We start from the raw sequence: 17,696 nt of genomic DNA on the forward strand, positions 1-17,696 counted from the left end.
ACTAAAACGAACATCTAAAAAAGAAAGGGGAGAATCTCCGCATTTGGATACCCCCCAAAATTGCTATAATCTTAGAAATATAGATAATATAAAAACTCCTGACAGATCAATATTCTGATACATACCAATCTCGTTCCTTTCTGGACTCATCAGATAAACACAGTGAGAAAGGTGGGCGGTCAGAACAGTGAACAGAGTATGTGAAACGGAGAAAGGAGTCACCATGCTTGTTAGAAGTTTCTGTTAAAAAAGAAGAGAAACTTGTCCAACAAAAGCCTCAATTCAAAAAGAAAAAGTGGCAGCGGTTTTTATACCAAATGCCACTCAGGATGAGACCTTTACTGAAGAACAGGAAGTGGCCCTGGTCCTGCTAGACAGCACAGTAGAGGTCACAATAGCTCACCAGAATCTTCAAGAGCATCTGGAGGTGAAAGCAACTAACAACTTTTTTACAAGTTGAGACTGCGGACATTGAAGGCACAATAGATGCTATCTTTTGGGATTATGTAGTTACCATTTATGATATTTTATTGGCCAAAAAAGATTGGCCACCAGAACTTGTCAACAATCTCCCACATGGGTAAGAGGTAATTGAACCCTCTTTCTTGCCCCTTGTTCCAAGAAAGCTCAGGGAGGCTTGCGCCATTGATTGAAAAAAGGTGCAGGCACCCGAGTTATATCAGAACCATATAGGATGGAATAAAGATTTTCCCCACCATATAATACCAATTGGATCCCAACTTCAACCACAAAATCCAATGAAGCATGAAGCCTGAGCACCCGTGGGAGAAATCCTCACAGAGATAGAGTACCAAGGCATAATTGAACCCTGTGTCTCACCAATGAACAACCCGTTGTTCCCCGTAGCTAAACCAGACCATGCATATAGAATAGTCTTATATTACAGACATTTAAATAGTCATACACACAGATTTGCCATTCACAATGTACACAGAACGGCACTTATCAACAATATAGTGTGAAAAAAATACAAAAACAACCTTGGATATTTCCAATGTTTTTTTCTGCCAAAATGTAGCATCTGAAAGTAGGGATTTAGCAAGTTTTCATGCTTTAGGCTCACAAAAAAAGTTTTGCCGACTCCCACAGGGGTATAAATCAGTCAAGGATTGTTTTCAGCTCATCTTAATATAATTTTACACATCGACCCTTAGGCATTGGCCTAGGTAGATGATATTTACCTTATGGATGATGATCTCTTTCAACATATAGGATGGGTGAGTGGCATTATTGTGGGACTTGCTGAATTCGCCTACAAATGTATTTTCAGAAAAACTAAAATAGCCATCCTTAGTGTCCTATTTTTTGGGTACGAATTATCATATAAAGGCGAGAGCCTAGCGCCCCATTTTCTAGAAAAGTCCACACAATTGCAACCACTAAACTCCATCAAAAAGCTCCAGTCATTTTTGGGCTTTTTAAACTTTGGCAGAATTTACATTCCAAACTATGCACAACGCATTAAACCATTAAATGATCTAATATGTCCAGATTTTTCAAGTAAATATTAGACAGTCTAACACACACGCATTCTCAGAGGATTTTAACAAGACATGCTTGCAGCTAAACACTTACACACAAGAGACAACAGAACACATTTGGTCATCTGAGTAATTGCTGGTGCCATTGGTTCCACCTATGTAACATTCAATGAGGGTGATATCATCCCTATTGCATACAAATCACACCTGTATTCCTCAGCTGAACAATGCTTTGCTCCCACAGAAAAGATCTGACTGCTGCTCAGATGGATGTCATAAAAGAGAGACCTCTGGCCCAGGGGAAACGCATTATTGTTGTATCTCTGATCCCAGCTCTCGAGGCTGTCACAAAAGCCAGTGTTCATAATGCTCAGGCACTATATCCCAGTTGGATTCAATGGGCAAGGTCTCTGATGGCAACTGATGTCGATTATGTTTTCTCCCTAAATTAGAAACTTAAGAATTTCTCCAATATAAACATTTTGCCTATTGAACAATATCAAACAATTATGTACACTGATGGCTCAGCCCAACCGGCAGTAGGCACAAAACACCAATAATTCACCGCCCGTGCAGTTGTGAGTGGTCACATGAAGGATGGTGAATTCCATCTGCAACATACCTACATGCAGACCTTAGGAGACTGCACTGCACAATTAGCAGAGCTCAAGGCTCTGTTGATGGCACTGGAACACATGGATCCTGAACAGTTCACATTAATCGCCTGTGATTCATACTATTGTGTCCAGTCCTTCAATGAATACCTGCATTACTGGTGCCAGAATGGTTTCAGTGATTCGAAAGGTAACACCATCAAACACAGACTATTATGGGGAAAGTAGCGGACCTGAAAGAAACGCTACCCAGTGTCCAAGTAGTTTCTAAATTCGGACATCAATGTGTTGAAAGACACATTACAGGCAATACCTTGGCTTCTGAAGTGGCCAAGTCAGCAGTAGCTAATGCTTCTGTTGCTGCAATAACTCATTCACGGACAAGGTTGGATGATGAAACATTGGCTGCTGTGAAAGTTTTGGCTGGGAGCTAGCCCATACCAAAAGCATATCCTGCCAAATATTTCTACTGCATATCTAGCCTAAATAATGCCCTAGTAACAATACCAGGGGTGGGTGATGGTGTGATCACCAACCAAGATCAAAGACCTGAGTTAATTAAAGCAGCGCATGAGGGAATTGCTTCTGCCCATGCCGGTGTGGCAACTCTATTTCACTATTGCAAGCATGTTACTGTTGGCAAGGTCTATATAAACAGATCAAGCAGTATGCCCTTTGTTATAACATCTGTCAGCCCACCGCAGACACCCCTCCTAATTTCCAAAAAAACTCTACAATGTGTGCACCTGGACCATTGTGGTATCCCGATGGTGCATACAAATACACCTTAGTCATTGTCGGTTCATGCTCCAGATTTCTATGAGTATGGCCACAATGCTCAGCTGCCGCTCAAACTGTTATTAAAGATTTGTAAGACTTTATCTGCATATATGCAGTATCGGCTTTCCACTCAGACTACTGCCCTGCTTTTGCCTCAAGGGCATTCAGGAACACCATGACTTTGTTAGGAGTCCAACTGTATTATTTGTCTCCACATCACCCCAAGGGAAATAGTGTTGTGGGGCAAAGAAACCAGGGCTTAAACCAATCCTTAAGAGCAAGAGTATTAGGCACAGGTCGTAATTGGCTTAATCACCTGTGTGGAGTCTAGAGAGCACTTAATATATTGCCCAGAAGGTCCCTGGGAGGGAGTAAACCAGATGAATGCCTGTTTGTAATACAAATGGATGTTCCAGATCTTGATGGTCCCGGCGCTGAGGCAGCAGATACACCTTTTGACATAAAGGAATGTATCGCAGTCTTGCAGAACTTACAACAGTTTGGTGACAACAATGCATCTGCCAGTACCGCCTCCTCTGGAGTAAGGGATGCATCAATAACACCTAACAGCTGGATTCCAAAAGTTGGGGATCTAGTGTGTGAAAAGATTGCTGTGAAAAAGGAGTGCCATCCTTCTTATCATTCACCCGTTCCAGTCCCGGGAGTACACAGTTCCAGAACTATTATTCTACCACCAGTGCCTGGTTCTAAAGAAAACCGCTTTGTCTCCATCGACAATGATTAGCTACACCATGTGGCCGATTCTGCACAGCAGACCTACAGAACTCGTGAGTAGTCCCCGACTCCCTCTAACTACAGACTATGAAGTTCCGCCACGGGTTTTGAGCAGCAATGCTGACACCTCTCTGAGCTTGGGGAGGGTGGGAAATGATCTTTCATTAGTTCCAATAACTTCTTCTGTGACAAGTAACGTCCACAACAATGAGTAATTGTTCTCAAAGTCAACTCAAATGGATGACATTATTTACTAAGAACCACCAAGAGAGATTTCTGCCACTTCTCCTCTTCCAAACACGGCTCCAGTTTTGCACGAATTGCTTCAGGATATTTTGGCTCCTACACCGACTGACCTGCCTCTTCTGCAATAAGACTGTCAAAAGCACTTAATCTGATAAATTGGCTCAAAATTAACTATTTCATTCATCTATGAACATATCTGTGGCTGTTATTATGTGCACTTGGCTTCTTTTTTGGATTGGGTTTGTCATCATCTTTTTCTTATCAATACATGGTCACTGCCTTCCTGAATGCTCCACAGTTGAACTGGTGGATGAGGTCTTAAAACCACATTTTTCTTCCCATAAGGCCCACTGAGGCTAGTCCCTGGTGAACATTTCAGCTATACTAATTTCTAGTGGGATTGTTTGGGATAAAGTATCTTTTGATATATATGGCCCAACAAAGGTTATTCAAATGTCATATGTATGTAAACTTTCAATGAATGATGTAATAACATCTGGATATGTTTCTGATGATTGGGATGTACAAACAGTTAATTCTATTTATCTGAGCTAGAGTATTTTACTGTATTTGAAAGCAAAGATGTTTATCAAACAAAAGAAAATTCTGGAGGTATGTTCTGTTATAATTATAATGTGGACATCATTTAATTCATAGAGCAAGTACACTAAAGACTATTTTTAATTACACACAATAGGAACATTGTCCAACTCTGCCAGTGGGAGTTCCAAAACATACTCTGAAAAGTTTGTATATTTTTCTGGGCACAATGTCAAAAATGCTGAGTCATATTATTTTAAATTGTCAATAATGGAAATGAACACTATTTTATTGACTGACAAAATTGATTCATTCTGGTTCCTTTGTTTCCAGGTTGGCTATAGAAGACTATGAATATTGGCTGATGTTGATTGACCTAAAGAGTGTATGGGGGACTAAAAATTGGCAAATAAGGGGAAAGGACGCTTTAGAGCATGGCTGATACCTGTTCAAATTATATTTTTAAATGAAACTGTACAATAGACAAGTTGTTTAGGCTTGGTGAAAATTAAGGAATTGAATGTGCCTAGTATCCCTGCTCCTACTAAATTCTACAACAGGCAAAAATACATCAATACAAGTGAAGATCAGCTCGATGGGTGGGTCCAAAATGGAACATTTAACACATCACCTTTGCGTCCTGTGGACACAAATGGTTGTCATGTGCATTTTTTAAACTCCACAGGGGCTTTTAGACTGAATAGACCAGCCCCTAGCTATGTGTCATCAGAACATTCGGGTAGAGTAACAACATACAGTGTCGGGAAATTATGCCAGCAATGGTTAAAAAGTTCCTCACTAGATGCTGTGAAAGAACACCTCAGTCTCCTGTCAAACAACACAGACTTGCAGGAAGTCCTCTTAGGCCCTAGAAGACAACATAAAAAGTGCTTTGTTAATGCACTTTATGATGAAATTTGGAAACTTTCCCAACAAGAAGCTGCTGCCCAGTTAAGGCAAATAGATCAAGAAAACTTACTAAAAGTATTAGCAATTGTAAATAACGGGATTAACACCTTGTCCGACCATATATACACTTTAAACAACACTTTTTCATCTGCAAATGATATCATACAAAATGACATGTCATTTTACAACATGGACAGACCCAGCTTAGGTCCATTATGTAGTTAGGTGGGACACTACAAACAATGGAATCTGGTCCCACTCCCTAGCAACATGTAAGCGCACTGCACATTTTTTGGCATTTAATTTGACACAACAGCAACAAATAATGGATAAGAAGGAAGCAACGTATGTCATGCTAAACACCGAAAAGTTAAAAAAATTGCCTTTTACTGTGGCTGAAATACCATCCGCTGAATGATAAATACACTGGATTATCAATCTGCCTATTTCAACTCTGCAATTCCCATTCTTCTTAAACCACATTCCAGTAAGCATTTATGCAAGGCTAAAAGATACTTACATTCATGAGGTGTGGGAGCTACCCTTTTTTCACAAATGTCTCAATAGCATAAAAGAAGTCTTGCTTAGCGGTATTGAATGCAAGACTTCTCTGAGCCATTCAATGGTTTGCAAGCAGCTGCCTTTGCACAGAGCGTGCAACCTTCGGCAGTGAATTTAGCTTGCTATCCGAAGGGAGTTCCAGTCCCCTTGATTAGACCAGCATTCCAGGTGCTTTCTAATGGAAACTATGTGCTTCTTAATAATGAGAGCAAAACTTAAAATCAAGCAAGTTATTTTTCTCCACTTCAATGAAGCACAGAGATTGACTGAGTCTCATTATGGTAAACAGGTGTTGTGAAAACCATGTGATAAATGTTACCATAGAGCAGCTCTGATATATAATGCATATTCTGGTCACTTTCCATATTTAGGTAGTTCTGATATCTTTTATGAAAGCAGGATGATAAATTAAGGTACAGGCACTGACTCTCAAGTCAGCATGAGGTGGAGGAGGAACGTCGTTTATCCAATGAAAATGCAAAGCCTGTAACTCAAGGTGTTTGTTTCGCAAACCGTAAGGCATCATGGTTATATGCTATGCTTTGTTAACACAGCTGTCTATAAGGAGGCAGCAAAGTTGCTCGCTGCAATTTGTGGATAGCTGGTGAAGGGGAGGATAACATCTAGGGTGCAGAGGTAAATGTGAAAGAAATGTAGTCAACATTGCACGATATTGCCTGTATTTCTGATCAAAGTTCACTAAAATGAGTTTGACTCTACTTTGCTGCTGTCTTTATCAAGTGAGGTTGGCCCACAAAAGAACAGTGGCCCATGCTACCTGCTACATTTAAATAATGACACATTTTGTTTCTTGGCACTTCTCAACCCTCTTTTTGGATAGTGTGTGAAACTGGTTTGTTGGTTGACTGGTGTTACCTGTGCTCAAGTAACAAACACAATTCCTGTCAGGGTGAACCACTAAAGTCAATAAATTAGCCTGTGCTTAATTCTCTGGCTGCTTGGTGCAAAGCAGTCAGGCTAACTTAGAGGTAATTTGCAAAGAATTGATGCAGCACACAAACAGTTATAAGTGGAAAGACAACACAAAAAACCCACACCAATTTAGAAAAAAAGAGTATCATTTAATAAATTATTAGACACCAAAATGGCAAACATCCAATCAGTAGAACCGGAATTCTGAATCTGGAATGGTTAAGGTAATAACTAAAGCCTAAAAGATCAAAGGACCACTGACAGACGTCTGGTCAAGCGAGACTGGGTCAAAGTGAAAACATATGGCAGACTACAATGGAGCATGAGACAGCTACACAAAGTGAATTGGGCCCGGTCGGCGCTTACCTTTGGACTTTAAAAAAAGATTCTGTAAAAAGTATATGAGAAGGTAGTAGTTCTGTGGGGTAAGGCTGTAGGTGGTGTCAGAGGAGGAGGCATCCTTGTCAGACACCTGCTGGATGATATCACAGTGAAGATATCCACTTCAGGTTTATTCTCTTTTTTAGAAGTCAGAAATCTCTTGTGGGCCAAGGATGGAGGCTGTAGCCGACAAGGCCTCTAAGTGGACGTCTTCTGTGAAGGACCGCTAAACAGGATTTGTTGCTACAGAGAAGAACATGGTGGGAGCTGCTTTGAAGTCATGTCGACCCACGATAGACAAGCAGGTTGGCCCCGGTCTCCTCTTGGTTCTCCGAGCGGTTTTTAGCCAAAAATGTTCTAAATCACAAGATTTGGATCTTGGTTATCTGGACACCTTTACCACCACTTATAAGAGTCCAGAACTGGGGATGTGCCACTTGGAGGGTTGGGACTTACTCAGGCTGGGTCCAGGTGCGGGTTCAAGATGGTTGGAGCCTTTTCTGTCTCTAAAGCTCTGGTAAGGAGGCCAGACAACTAGCCCTAGCAATTATTCTAATAGCCCTCGATTGAAGCAGTGGAATAGGGATCTAGCACTAGGGCAGGTCTCTGAGGATTCAAGGCAGGCTTCAGGCAGCAGAGCAGTTCTTCCAACTGCTGCAAAGCAGTACTCTGGAGTGCACTGCAGAAGGCAGTCCTCTGATAGTAGTTCCTCAGGTCCATAAAGTATACTGAAGAGTGAGCCTGAGGGTCCTATTTTTATACCTTGTTCCTTCTTTGAAATAGATTCTATAGATTTCCCTTTGAAGTGTTTGAGGTTTTCTGGCTTCCCAGCCCTGGGTGGTTGTATAAACAATACAGTGGCAACCGATCCTTTATGTGAAGGTAGGACAGCATATCTAATTACCAGTGGGGCTGTGCTCGCTCAACCCCTTATCTTGCCAGTTCATGGCCCATCAAGGCACACCTAATCCTATTGTGTGGCATTCCTGCTAGCTCACTGTACCCTATTTATTAATCCTAGGTTGCTGTTGTTCATGTGTCTACTTTGCTGTACTATATCTGAATGACATTAGCATTGAGTGGGCAGAATCAACATTTATGTAGTGGGATAGTGCATTTAGTGCTAAGGCAATATGATGTTCAATAGAACTGTGCTATGATTTGCTGAGAATGTAACATTTCTGATTATACCACAGTGATGTAGCAGTTTTAGTGGTTTGATATGTGAAACAGTGTATATAAAACCCTAGTTTGAGGGGGTGTCAGCCAAACCTTTCCTGAATGCTGTAGGGATGTTGTTAGTTTCTCTTTTGATTTTCATGCATACTCAGGACTTAAAATATTTTTGATTTTGTAGTTCTCTGGAATGCTCTATTTGCTGACAGTCTTTATGCCAAGTACACAATGCATTTTCATTTACCAATTGCATCTTTTACATTTTTGTAATAAATCCCTTATGTGTATTCCACCGAACTCAGCTACTGATTGGGTCCTTACTTAGTTGACTTTTGATGTGTTGGGAGATGTGTGATCTCTGGGTCATATTGTCTCATGAAATGGAGAATCAAAACTGTATCTGATTCATCAAACTGTGCACGTTCTGTTGAAGTAATGTGGGGGTGTCAGAATGTTGGGCCGCCCCTCCACTCACCACTTCACCGGAACCCTGGCCTGAGGCTAGCATATGAATGTGTTGGGAGAAGCCAACATGCCTGCTTTACTAATATCAGTCAAGGTCTCTCCCAGAACTCTTTCTGGTCTCTTTGGCACAAACAGACCTATCTTGGATTGAGGCTGAAAGACTGGCAAAGTGAATTCACCCACTCAGTGTCACAGGGGAAGATTTATTTCTCATGAGACCAGAACCGAGTTATACAAGTAAGGAACCTGATACCACCAGTGCTTAATTTGTGCTTGTTGTATCCGGTGCTGAGCACCGGCACTCATTTTTGCGGGCCGGGGCTTATTCTTCTGCCTCAAGCATTTGCTGCGAGCAAAAGACACATATGGGAAAGACAGAGGAAGGGAAAAATAGAAAAGCATCCCAAAGGAAGAAAACAGAAAGCCTCTAGAGTGAGCTGAAGGGGCGGGGAGTTGCTTTGTATAGATTGAAGAGGCCCGGGGTGGCTTCAGGATTACGCTGCCTCAGTATTCCATGTTCCCGCATTTAATTACAGAAGCTGCATGTTTAAAAGGAGGGCTTTGAGCACAGGCACGTTTTTGTTTACAAATTAAGCACTGGATACCACAGAGTAATACTTTCTGTTCCAGGAAGATCAAGACTACCCGTCCACCAAAGAACAAGTATGGTCTTACATTATCCAGAAAAAGATGACATTCTAAGAAGGTCAATGACTGGTCCAGGTGAAAATCATGAAAGACTTTGACAAAACATTCTGGAGATGGCACAGTTCTAATTAGTCGGAAAGTAACAGAAATAGTGACATACAGCACACTGGCAAGGAGAAGATACTATTGCAACTCAGGAAACTGATTTGGCTGACAACACACTCAAAGAAATTTCCTCCAGCAACTTAAATGAGTTAAAGCAGCAATGGAATGTCTCAAATAGGTAACGAGCCAAAAAGAAACATAAAAGTCCACTGACCCTAATCTAGATGTCAGAGAATGAAAACGTCTTATTGTTGCCAGCTTCTCTCTAAGGGAAGAAAATGCCACACCCAATGAATTTTTTTTCTTTCAAGCTATCCAAAATCCAAAATCCTAAGCGTTTCTGATGGATTTACTCAAAGTGCTAAGACGCCCACACCACAAACTCTTTGCTAGTTGCAGAATTGCCTACCAACTAATTGATATTCATAGTCTACACGTGCCCCTGGTGAACGATGGTTACTTCTTGAGCCTTCCTGAACATGTGTGATTCATGATGACACATTGGAGCGGTCCTATAAATGATATACATATTATTTTACCCTGTCGCGCTTTTGTGTACCGATGTAGATTTGAATTGTACTCTGATTAGTGACCCTGTAGTCTTCTGTAACAATTGCGTCAATTCATGTTTTACTGAACTTTGATCCCTGATGAAGATTATATGGTCGTGATAAATTGGTGTGCCAAATTCTGCCACTCCATTGAAACGTGCGTCATCTGGACATATTAATATTTGAGCTGGCACCTTCCGCACCATTTGCACTGCTATTGTATAAATAGGGATCTTGTTTTTGATACGAAATTGACCAAACTTGTTATTTGATCCTTGAATTATGGGGCTCTGGTGATACAGAGTTTTTTGTTATGTTCAATATGTACTTTTTGTACCAATTAGATGATTGAGTGTATTGAAATAAATCCTATTAAGTCTGAGAAAGGTGTGTATGTTTTGATCTCTGTATAAATCTATGTATATATATATTTTTCTTATTGTATATTTTTATTCTCTCTGTTTAATACTTAAATATGCTTAGTTTACAGGTTGGTTATCCTGACTATTCTTTGCTGGGTAGAGTGTTTTGTCTTTTATTTTTAAAATCCTAATCTCATCGCAGTCGAGTTAATGATTCTTTCTGGACCACCAGGAATAAAATTATGCTCAGCGGAAGTGGGCCAGTGCTGAAAGATATTTGAGCCTCTGATGTGAAGAGACTCCCTCTCTTGAAAAACCACTGAACACTGGGAGGGGCAGGTGGCCTGAATCAGTGAAAGCACTTTCCCATGAAAGATAAAACAAAAACTGCCAAAGCATAGTTAAGATTGATAATCGTGTTCTTTTTTCCAACAAAGCGTTATGGATTTCAGAAAATAGAAGGCATGTACAGCATGATACATCTCAGATAGTCTGAAGGGACAAAAGTTGATATTTAAAACTATTGTTTCTAGAACATACAAATTGAAGAACTACATGACATTTTCAATCTGCTTGATGGTTAAATCATAACAGAACCACCGTGTCAAGAGGAGAGATAAACTCGGGAAAGCGTGAGAGAGGTGAGGCTGAGGAAGAAAATGGAGAGGGAGAGCAGGTATATCTGGAAGGTCTATCTTGAATGTTGAGGCACGATCAAGTCTTGAATTTAGGGAGCTCACATTAGGAACTCAAAAATTGAGGGGCTCCCTTTGAGGAGTACGTATCTGAATAATAGTGTCAGGGCCAGTATGGCAAAGGTAAAATTATGGCACACCATTGTTAAGCAATGCAGTCAATAGCACAGCATGGCATCACCCACAAGCTCTATCCAAGAATTTATTTTACCAATCTAGGATTGAACAGCCTTGTTCAATAAGTCACTAAAATCACACACCCCTTCCATCCTAAAATCAAATAGGACAGTGTAAATTAAGCACAATAGTAAAAACAATTAGCAAAACCTTTGCTCTCCTCAGTTAAAAAGATTCTTCCCACAGGCTAGTGGTTCCCCGGGCCTACAGCAGAAATCTGGAAGGAGATTACTGTCCATCCCTGCAAATCAGTCTAACCAGGTGCTTCGAACTTCAGAAACATTTTGTAAAAAAAAACTGTAGAAAAACTCCTGGAGGGGAGGAATACCCATTTCATTTTCTGTCTTAGGGATGTAAAATTCCATTCCTGGAAGAAGATCCCGTTACTTAAGACAATAACTTCATAACTTGCAGGACCTGAAAATATACGATACTTGTCTCTGCAAACCATTTTCAAATCTAATTGATTATACTATAGATGTATCTGCTTTACGGAACATTGGAAAAATATTTTGTCCCATACAAAATGTTACAAATCCAGCTTTAATTAACAATTTGACTAAAAACCATATCGCAAATGAAAGTATACATGCAATAAACACAGTCCCTTCATTCTGTACAACGAATCATCAACAAAATAGGTTAGCTACTCAGTTGTTTATGGGCGGTAATCTAAACAACACATGCTTCCATATCCTGATGATGCTGAGGAAGATTTTCAAATGGCTCCCAAATAGCACCCAGAGAACCTCCATGCAGCCCTGGTCACAAGCAAGCTGCTCTGTGGGTTCTATGCCAGAATCAACAAGAACTCACCAGAAGGTTGCAGACCATTCACAACTTGGCGGCCAGAATCACACTCATCCTCCTACACTGCACTCACATCACACTACATCTAAAGGCGCTCCACCTACTGCCCATTTACAAATTAGCACAATTCAAACTCCTCACCCACACTTTCAAGGCACCACATGACACTAGCCAGCATACCTTAATAATCACATCTGTTTTCATTTCACAAATCTTCCAGAAACCTCCGCCCATCTGGACTCTTACTTGCTCAAATCCCATGCATATAGAAAACCAAATCTGGTGGTCGAGCCTGCTCTGACATCACTCCTAGAGCATGTAAAGACCTGCCTCTACTCTTAAGAACCTCCTCCTCCCTTCTTGACTTCCACAGGAGGCTGAAGACCTGGCTTTTCGAGTAGTCCCATTGGGCCGTAGGTGTGCCTAGATTTACACCTGCTCAGTGCCAGGATACCCTGCCGGGTGATAGTGCGTTCTACAAATGTGCGTAACATAACATAACTCTAGTGGCAACACAAAACAAGAAAAAGTATAGAAATCAGTGTGTTACATTTTGGCAGTCATGGCATTGCTCCCTATAATTGTCTGTTGTATAGTGTCCCCCATAAATCATGCTTCCTCACCACCAAATGCCTCAACTGTGGTTGTCATCTGTCCAAGCTCAAGACTGAGTGCACCTGCTGATTTTCTTGTGACCTTGTGACTATGTTCATTGTTCTCACCATCACTTTCAGTGATGGAGCAGAGACAAAGACAGCATTGAAAAGCATTGAAAATGGCAGATAGGTCTAGACAGTTGAATGGACTCATGATCTCTGCTAGAAATTATAGATTCACGCAAACCCAGGCACCAGCTGTACATTATGAGGAAGAGCAAAGACGATAGGCGGAATCTTTGAATTAATTTCAGCAACTAGAAATTACTCTGAGTTGAATTTGAATCCATCTCTTTTTAGCCCAGTGTGCCACTCCAGACAGACCTACTGTCGGAAAATGGCCCTCTGTGAAGGGTCAACCCAAACTTTTTGCTTTCCTCCTCCTCTTTATCTGACATAATTTTTGCTGGTTTTAGGACTTTGCGCACTTTACCACTGCCGACCAGTGCTAAGGTGTTTGTGCTCTCTCCCCTAAACATGGTAACACTGGTTCATATCCCATTGGCATAGATAATTTACCTATAAGTCCCTAGTAAAGTGCACTAGAGCTGCCCAGGGCCTGTACATTAAATGCAACTAGTAAGCCCAGGATGCTTGTTTCCAGTCCAGGGAGGACCTGGCCTAGCAGTCCAGGCTGAACTGGTCCCATGGAGAACAGGGTCAAGACTGATTTGCATATGGTTGGGTCGAAACTGGGGTGGCATGGTGAGCAAAAGAACAATGGATTAAACCCAGATCTGTGACTGTGGGTGAATGGTACTCCCTACTAGGCTGCAAAAGTGCTCTCCAGAGGCTTGGATTGCGCTTGCCTCCTGTTTTCAAAGACTCAGGGCCAACAAAGACTTCACCTCTTCAAGAAATCCTCGTGCATCAGAAAATTGAACACAGCACCTGCATCACTGTTGGAAAATCGCTGCACCACTGACCGGAACAACACAGCGCCGATTCACAACCGTAAATCTGACGCAGTGCCTGCCTCACGGCTGAAATTTCACTGCATCACCAACCAGATCGAAGCAGCGCCTGCTCCTTCTCCCAGCACATCACAGATTTTCAACGTCAAAATATCCCCTCATCGCAGTAAAGAACCAAGGCTGCACTCTTGCAAATCAACACATTATCTTGCACCATGGAAAAAAACTATGCATCATCTGTGCCACGCCAGAAAATGTGATGCCACACTTTTTCCATGCATCTCTTCCTCTGAGGTCCCCATGCATTGTTATTTTTGACACATCCCCGGTACTGTGTGTTCCAAAGAAACAACAACTAATTCTGAAGGATTGAGACTCTTTTAAACCTTTAAAAACTGATATCTCAACTTATGCATGTTGGATTTTTGTCGTTTTGAGCTTATTTCATTTCCATTTCCATTAAATAGCATCTATTTTTCCAAACCAGTGTGGTGTATTTTTGTGGTGTTTGTGGTGTTTTCACTGTGTTACTGTATGAGTTATTGCACAAATACTTTACACATTTCCTTTCCTTCTAAGTTAAGCCTGCCTGCTCTGTGCCAAGCTACCAGAGGGTGAGCACAGGATAATTCGGGTTGTGTTGTGACTTACCCTGACTATACAGACAAGGGTGTATGCCCCTGCCAACTAGAGACCCAATTTCTAACAGTGGTCTCAGCAGGAGTCCTCTTTGAGAGATAATAGAGAGAGAACCTGGAGGCTAGCTGGCACCTTGATTTTCTTCCCCTCCCAATTGGTGGCCCTCTGGAACCGCAATCACACTATTGAACTTCTCCTCCATGTTGGAATCAGCAGGATCATTCAATCCCAAATTACAGGGAGACCAGTGCCGCTTCAATAATCAAGTTGCCAGATCCTCCAAGATTGTGAATAAGGACTACCTTTAAGACAACCCTAAAGTAAACAAATGTAATCACTCTTTATTTTTTAAATATTGAGACTAGCACACCTGGAGCCTCTATGTTAGACATTTTTTACTTCTACAGAAAACCCTAAATGCATTTTTTAATCAATGGCGCGAAATAATGACGAGGTAAAAAAAGACTCTTGTTTGTTAAGAAATACGCTAAAGAAGCTTAACGCAATTAATGCATATTTGTATCTTTAGTGTTTACATTTGCTCAAGACAGCACCCTCAATTTGGGATTGGACAATGGGTTGGAGGCAGTCACTGATGATTATATAGCCAAAGTTCCTATGCTTGTAAAGGAAAAATGAGGCCTGGATATTCTACCATAAACACTCTATATTTAGGAAATCTGACAGAAAGAAAAGCAAAATCATCTCATAAATTCTCGAAGTGCTAATAGGAGTGAAAAGATCAACAAGGGAACTAAGCCTCACCAAACAAATATGGCTACATTTCCCTCCAAACAATAGCAATCTCCCAAAACAGCAAAAGGGAGACAACACTCAGGAACTCAAGAGATGTGACAGGGACCACCAACCCTGGAGTAGCAGAAATAGCTAATTAGACTATGCAGTTGGTAATGTTGCACCACAACCCATTGTAGCTTCATTGAATCAGGGGAATAGAGTGATGAAATATAGTAGCCACAAAAGCACTAAAGAAATGATGGATACACTTAGACCAATGTCACCTCAAAAGTTGGTTAAATTTAGTTGCATCCCAAATTATTTACCTAGATATTCTTAAAGAATGAAAAAGGAAAGAGGATGTAGCCATTAAACAGATCTAAGATACAATACATTTAGGGACATATGTACGAACACTTTTTCCCATAGACACAGAATGGGTAAAAAACCTTTGCTACATCTGGCCCTTAATCTCTGTCCCTCCCTAAAGTATATAGATTCTAGAGATCTACAACAAGGGGGATGTACGTAGGGGCAAGGGACTAGAGAACTAATAGTCATAAGTCATACTGTTCTCTCATGCTATTAAAAATAAAATTTTAGCAGCTAAAAAAGAATTAGGCTCCCAACAGATTCGGGTAGTGCCTTCTCCTGAAGTTTGATACCAACACTTAGGACCATTTTTGAATTTTCACATGGGGAGGGAATAAAACAAGTAATCATTCCCTCTTGTGGGTCAGATAGGTATCAGCCACACATTGTAGGCGAGCTGGATATAGACAATCTACAAATGATAGTCATGGTGAAAGATAAAAACAGATATTAATGTCTGAATGAAGAAGACCCAACTTGATCAGATTTCAGAGATCTAAGCACCCTCAATTAGGATATGCAACCCCCCAGATAGTCTTTCCATAGTGGTGTAGAATATCCATGGGTTAAGACATTTGTTACAAATGGAAGAACGCAAAAAAATGTTGGATGAAAATGATGTGTTATGTTTTCAAGAAACTTGGCTCTGGGTGGATAAAATAACAATACCTCATTTTACTCCACCTTGCCTGAAGCAGCTCATATTAACTCTGAGCACAATTCGGGAGGGCTGATTGCTTTGGTGTCAACCTGGATTGGAGGTTTTTCAGATGTCTATGAAAAGTGAGTGGTTGCACATTTGTAAGATTACCCTGTTCCCTAATAATGTGACAGTAGCAAGTATTATTATTGTAAATGTGTATATAAATCTCAGAGAAGCTTTCAATAATCTCCAACAACTTAAATTTATTTTAATATGCGGCTGGTACCTCTTCAAGAAGACCCAAACTTGGAGAATTAATGACGGCCTAATCTATCCCTCCGTCATGTTTTCCTGGGTGTAACAACTCAGAGAATACAAGGTCAATACAAAAACTCTTAGAGAAATTGATTTTTTCCGTTTAAATGGGTCTTTTCCAATGGACTCTTTGGTGACTCTGACTTTCAAACTTGGGTGTTTAAAGCATCCAATTGACTGTATATATCTCCAGGCATGGCACTTCCCATTACCGCAAGATGTCCAACCTCCTACGCTGAGAGAAAGTCACCATCTCACCCTAAGGACCTGGTTAAAGCTAAAAATGATGCCCGAAGACAGAACTGGAAATCGAACTAACCAAGTATCTTGCATTAAAAATTAGCACCCAGAATATTGAAAAACAAATTGATTTGCAAAATCAAAATGATCTTGACAGTTTGACTTCATTAAGCAGCAACCAAATCAAAAGTTATGATCAAACAACAACTACTGTGGCCAAGTGTTTCAAAGGTAATAGGACATTTTCATGTGGAAAGCAGGCCAACATCAGCAAAAAAAAGTCCATGTGGTTTGATGCCCAATGCCAGGAAAGGAAAAGCAAGATAAGGAAGAAGAAACAGGCTAAGATTTCATACATGGATCGCTTCTCCTACCATTAACTCTCTAAGAAATGCAAAGCTAGGATAAAAAAATAAATAAACTGACAGCATACATAAGGAACTGTGATGGAACAATGGTGGTAATTCCAACTAATCATGTGATGAAGTTTTGAAAATTGGTGCACTTAGGGGTGAGTGGCAGAGAGCTAAGAACACAAAGTATGGCATCAGCAGATGTTTGGGTAGAAAACCTAACCTTACTATATGCAGGGAAAGATAATATGGAAACTATTAAGCTTTCCCCACTGAATCCAAATGACTCTCCTTTTTCTCTGCATCTGCAATTAGAGAAATTAATATACAAACAAAACAAACCAGATTGTCACGAACTGGTGATCTGCCACCAGTCATAATAAAGACTAATATAAACTGTGTTAGACAATTTACATTGGCACTGACCTATCCTGAGATGTGGAAAGGTGCAGTAATAAAACCCTTTTTTTAAAAGGGTGTCCTAGCAGACCCAGCAATTCCCATAATTGTGCAAAGAGCAAAATCTGATCTTAGTGTAACAGGGCAGCTTTAAGCCTGGACATTCTACTATAGATCACTGCCTTACCCAATGGGCTATCACATAAAAATCCTTAGAAATGTGGGGGCTCTTTCTAT

The sequence above is a fragment of the Pleurodeles waltl genome, chromosome 3_1 (genome assembly GCF_031143425.1).
Source record: "Pleurodeles waltl isolate 20211129_DDA chromosome 3_1, aPleWal1.hap1.20221129, whole genome shotgun sequence".
NCBI lineage: Eukaryota > Metazoa > Chordata > Amphibia > Caudata > Salamandridae > Pleurodeles > Pleurodeles waltl.